We start from the raw sequence: 5,585 nt of genomic DNA, 5'->3' as shown, positions 1-5,585 counted from the left end.
AGTGAGTCTATGCAACCCTTACTCTATCAGCCCTGAGACTATCTGGTCTTTTGAGGAGCAACAACATTTAGAACTTTCAAAGGATTTCACTCTCTGGAGCTGTGGAATCATGTTTCCCAATTAAATACTGCAAGGGATATCTGCCTGTCTTAAAGAATTAGCAATGAAAACAAACGTCAATCATTGAAGTTTCTTACACCACTACCATAATATATAGCCAGCCATCTGCATTTGTGGATATAACTTTGGTGAATTTAATTATTTACAGAGTTGATTAATACTGTTTCTTTAGAAATCTGCACATCTTCCTGGAAAGAACACCCATCTAGGAATCAGCAAGTTCTTCAGCACAATTCCTGGCAGGGATTTAGCATAAAGTCACACCGGGAGATGTACAGATTGCTGGACAGGCATTCTCTCAGGTTTTTAAAAAAGAATATTTTTATTTATGGTTTTTCTACTTCCGTGCCTTTAACCCAGGCATGAGCAAACTTGGGCCCTCCAGGTGTTTTGGACTGCAAGCCCCACAATTCCTGGCCTCAGGCCCTTTCCTTTCCCCCCTCAGCCGCTTAAGCCGCTAACCTCAGTGGCTGTGGAGGGCTGCCCAATGCAAAAAAAAGATACCAAAGATCCTTGTCCTGTTTTTAATCTGGCGAATCCTACTGCAGAACTTGCATATCTTTCCCTTGACAGGTTGATATGCTTTAAATTTGGCCAATGCTTAAACAATGGGGCAAGGGTCACTAGAAACGGAGCTTGCATGAAAGTTTCTGTCAAGATTATGGGCCGCTGTTGTGTTTCTGCTTTTCCTGTATTGGCACAGCTGTTGTCAACACCAAGCCTGTGCTGACATGGCTAATTTAGCTTTTCACTGAAAGTAAATATATAACGTGCATACCTGAGGCTCAGACTGTCCCTCTCTCAAGCGTTGCCAATGCACCTGTAAACTGGAGCTTGCCAAATTCGGGACAGGGCTGTGGCGCTTTTGTTAAATGAACATGGAGAGAATTGCCACGGATGTTGCTTCTTCCACTGCTCGAGAAACAGCACATCCTATAATTCGCCCTTCCATTTGTCTCTAGTAAATGTCTGCTGTCTATTGCAGACTTCTCCTATCTTTCATCCTCCAGATATGTTGGATCACAACATCCATCATCCCATTTGACTGTGCTGGTGGGATTATGAGAGTCGTAATCCAATATGTATGGAGGGTGAAAAATAGGAGAAGGCTGCTTTACAGAATTAAGCAACTCTATGCTGTTCTGATTTGAGCAATCGTTTAACAAGTTGAGATACGGCAAAATGCCTATTCGATGAGCTACTTTGTTTTTTATTTAAACTATGATTAAGCCTAGATTTTTTTAAACTCCCAGAAGCTTTCCCATTTTCTTTGACCAGGCAATGATGTTTACCACTTTCAGAACAAGCCAGGATCATAAACCAAAGTTTGATGTTCCCCATTCTGATTAAGGCCAAGTTGTAGGATTGCTTTGACTTTGTATAAGGAAGCAAATGTGAACATCATACATCACTGCTGAACACATACATATACACATAAAGTCTATGGAGCTTAGAAGAGTGTGGATGAGATTTCACCTGCTAGCATGGTCCAAAAATGGTAACTATAGTAAAAAAAAATGGCAACTTTTCCAAACTTGGCACTAAGGCCCCATCAACACTGCCATATAATCCAGTTCCTGAATCCAGATTATCTGCTTTGAACTGGAGTATATGGCAGTGTAGACTCATATAATCCAGTTTAAAGCGAATAATCTGGTTCCAGAAACTAGATTATATGGCAGTGTAGATCCAGCTGTGTATATGTAACAGATTTAACATATATATGTAGAAAAACATGAAGCACAGCTGCAGCATTACTCCTATTCCATAATAAGTATTGTAACCAAGTGTGCGAAATCTTTTCAAGTCACCTGTTGATTTATGGCAACATCATGAATTTCCTAGGGTTTTCTGGGAGGGGGGGCGGGATACTCAGAAGTGGCCCTGCCAGTTCCTTCCTCTGAAATATAGGCTATAGCACCTGGTTTTCATCGGTGGTGTCCCATCCAAGTACGAATCAGGGCTGACCCTGCTAAACTTCCAAGATCAGATGAAGGCCCCTTCTACACTGTCCTATATCCCAGGATCTGATTCCACATTATATGCTTTAAACTGGATTATGTGAGACTCCACTGCCAGATAATATGGGATAAGAAGATTATCTAGGATCAGATCCTGGGATATAGGAGCAGTGTGGAAGGAGCCAGTATCTGGTGCCTTTGGGGTATTTAGATCTACATTGTTCCTATTAGAAAGAAATTAAGATGGGACTAGCCGCTGGCTTTCTTCTCTACAGTGCTTCTTGCAGAGGAAATCTGAGATTGAGGTCATTATAAGCTCCAGCCTTACACAAACATACAGACATAGATTTTCACTCTGCCGGTGTCCCCCTTCTCTCATTACAGCTCCCTGGAGGAATCCATTTGCAGCCAAGAGGGAAGAAAGAGTCCTGACACATGCATCAGGTGTGTGTGAGAGGGTGATAACACAACCTGCCTGAGGTCATCAGTATATTTAATTAGCAATAGAGACTTGTTTAAATATTAACCCTGGGGATCTCTAAAGGATGCTGGATGCAACGAAAGAGATTTAACCCTGTACAGAGTAACTCAAAAGAAACCTTTTAAAGGGGTCCCCAGATTCCATTCACTGATGGAACTGAATCATGCTGTAGGGCCCCTTGAATTGTCTTTAAAAGGGAGGGGAGGGGAGATCAACTTGGCAGGCCGGTTTTTATTAATGTTATCGACTTGCAGATACTTGCTGGGGAGAAGGCAAATTTCTTTTTCTCTCCTCTATAACTGAAACTGCCTTAAATATGAAGAGTTTTACAAGCATAATTTCTAAGTGTTCTCCATGTGCTGAAGTGTAGCTTACTCTTAAGTCAGTGTACATAGGATGGATTGTGGGCAACCTATATTATTCCTGGAGAGGAAAGGTTAAGGCAGTTGCTAATATGCCTTGGAGCAGGGGTCCTCAAACTTTTTAAGCAGGGGGCCGGTCCACAATCCTTCAGACTGTTGAGGGGCCAAATTATCATTTGAAAAAGAAATACGAACAAATCCCTATGCACACTGCACATGTCTTATTTGTAGAGCAAAACAACAACAACAAAGAACAATAAAATATTTTAAAATGAAAACAATTTTAACCAACATAAACCTATCAGGCCAATGAGATAGTCAAGTTAATTAGGATTGTTGTTGTTGTTGTGTGCCTTCAAGTCAAGTGGGCGAGCCTAAGTCTAAAATTATTTATTTATTCATTTACTACATTTATTTACTACATTTATATCCAACCCTTCTCACCCCGAAGGGAACTCAGAGCAGCTGTATGTACATACAATATATTATATTATTAGCATAGCACAATATTAGCATTATATATTACTATATTGAACTATACCACTATACTGTAATATTATATGTAATATATAACATGTAATTAATATTATTATATGGTATTAGTATTACATTGTATAACATGATAATATTATCAATATCATATGTATATATAATATATTATATTATTAAAACTGATATAAAAATATTATATTATAAATGAGGGTGGGGGCCAGGTAAATGACCTTGGAGGGCCGCATCCGGCCCCCGGGCCTTAGTTTGGGGACCCCTGCCTTGGAGTGTATCTACACGAGTGGTTCTCAATGTGTGGGTTGTGATGGCATGCCCGAGCCTTTGGGAAAAACGATAGTGTCACAGCATCTGAATTTTAATTAAGTTCCTGCTCGATAGGTCGAGTTCCAGGCTGTATGAGGCCAAGACCGAGACAAGATTGTGCAGAAATCTTTTCAGCTTAGGCCATGACATTGTCTTCCATGCTTCCTTTTTTCACTTGGCCAAACTTGTGTCAGTCTATTTATCCACCTATCCACTTTCTCTATTTGGGAGGGACTATCTCAGTAAAGGCACCCAATCTCATCTGTTCTTGGAAGCAAAATATGGTCTGCTCTGTTTAGTATTCTTAGTGGGTTTCCACGATCAATTGCAGAATTGAATCCTGATCTCCAGAGTTGTAGTCCAGCATTCCACCTTAGCTATGATATTGCAAAGCTTCTTTGATATTCAGATTTGACTCCTGCAGCCAAAGGAAAGGTAACCATTATTTGGAAAGATGGAGACTAGAATATCCATAAACCAAAGCCGGGTATCAATGCACCTTCTCCTAATAAAATCTGAGAGGCCTCCTTTACTATAATTTATTTGAAACTCAAGCTACAAAGATCTGGAACACTCTCCACCCAGCAGGGAATGGGGTGTCATCTCATCACATTGCAAAACCTGGCCAAATTCCAGGGCAGTTTGACTATTTGAGGCGTGTGGGAATGAACCTTGCTGCTTGTCTATGATATAATTTTAGCATTTCAGGGCCCAATGCCAGGATGCTCTCTTTCTGGAGGGAAGAATGGGGAGGGATGCAGTGAAATCGGATTGGGCCCAGGCTTGTCTGTTCTGTGCCTTCATAGTTCACAAATGTGGAACAGCTGCAGGCAGTAGGAAAGGATGGACTAGAGCAATGATGTCACCTGGGCAAAGCCCATGCCGTCATGTTAGAAAGTGAGCAAATGTAAAAAAAAAAATACATTTCTCATATTCAGCACATCTCCAAGGGAATAGCGTATGAGCCAGGATTCTTTTCATACCACTTTGGTTGCACTGAGTTGTTCTGTAATTCTATTATGCCTTTGGTATAAACTTGATTCTTATATCTCACTGCAACTCATCCTGTAATAAAGCCTAAAACAAACAAATCACATACTGCTTCCTTGTTTACCCCTACCTCCGGGGTAGATGGTGGCTCTGTTGTTATAGAAGCATGAATCCACTCTTAATGTTATCTGAGTCCTCCAGCTGCTCCAAGTTACATGGAATCTCTGGCAGGACAAAACCTGTAGTCGAGGACCAGAAGAGTTTTAATTCAACTACACCAACAGGAGGAACAACCACAGTGATATCAAGAATGGATACACAGCCATCACCATGACCATTCACTCATGGTGGTGGATCCAAAGGCTGCACATGCTTGCCCCCCTTCTTTGATTGTTTCCACAATTTCTGGTTTTCAGTTATAATTTTATTGGAATAGAGAGTACTGTAGTTCTCCTATCCTTTGGGAAACAATGTATTGGTGGTGGTGGTGGTGGTGGAGGAGGAGGGAGGAGGAAAAGAAGGGCCTTCCTACCCAATGTGACCTTATTTTCACTAAAGTTCGAAATAGGTGAAAATATCCAATTGGTTAATCACTTGCTTTCGTAGCACCAGATGAGTATTCTGGATGAAGGACATGCAGTAATTCCCAATCTTTGGTCCTCCAGGTGTTTTGGACTTCAACTCCCAGAAATCCCAGCCATCTTACCAGCAGTTGGGAATTGTGGGAGCTGAAGTCCAAAACACCTGGAGCACCAAAGGTTGGGAATCACTGATATAACTGAAAAGGAGCTTAAAGCAGCAAGTGGCCTCACACCTTACTAAATGTCTTAAGACGTGAGGCACAAACATCACATCCTA

The 5,585-nt window shown here is 41.1% G+C and overlaps 1 long non-coding RNA gene across 1 annotated transcript in view; it reads left to right on the top strand.

Annotated features, from left to right (window-relative positions):
- Nucleotides 1-1,189: 1,189 nt before the first annotated feature.
- LOC134299621 (uncharacterized) overlaps nucleotides 1,190-5,585 on the top strand; it is a 24,566-nt gene continuing 20,170 nt past the window's right edge. Inside the window, exon 1 of the long non-coding RNA XR_010006847.1 lies at nucleotides 1,190-2,525. This is a non-coding gene — a long non-coding RNA (uncharacterized LOC134299621). The remainder of the gene's footprint in view (nucleotides 2,526-5,585) is intronic.

Source organism: Anolis carolinensis, chromosome 5 (assembly GCF_035594765.1).
Source record: "Anolis carolinensis isolate JA03-04 chromosome 5, rAnoCar3.1.pri, whole genome shotgun sequence".
In the NCBI taxonomy this organism is placed as follows: Eukaryota; Metazoa; Chordata; class Lepidosauria; order Squamata; family Dactyloidae; genus Anolis; species Anolis carolinensis.
The sequence above is the reverse complement of the archived record's forward strand: the minus strand, read 5'-3'. Positions and strand labels throughout refer to the sequence as shown.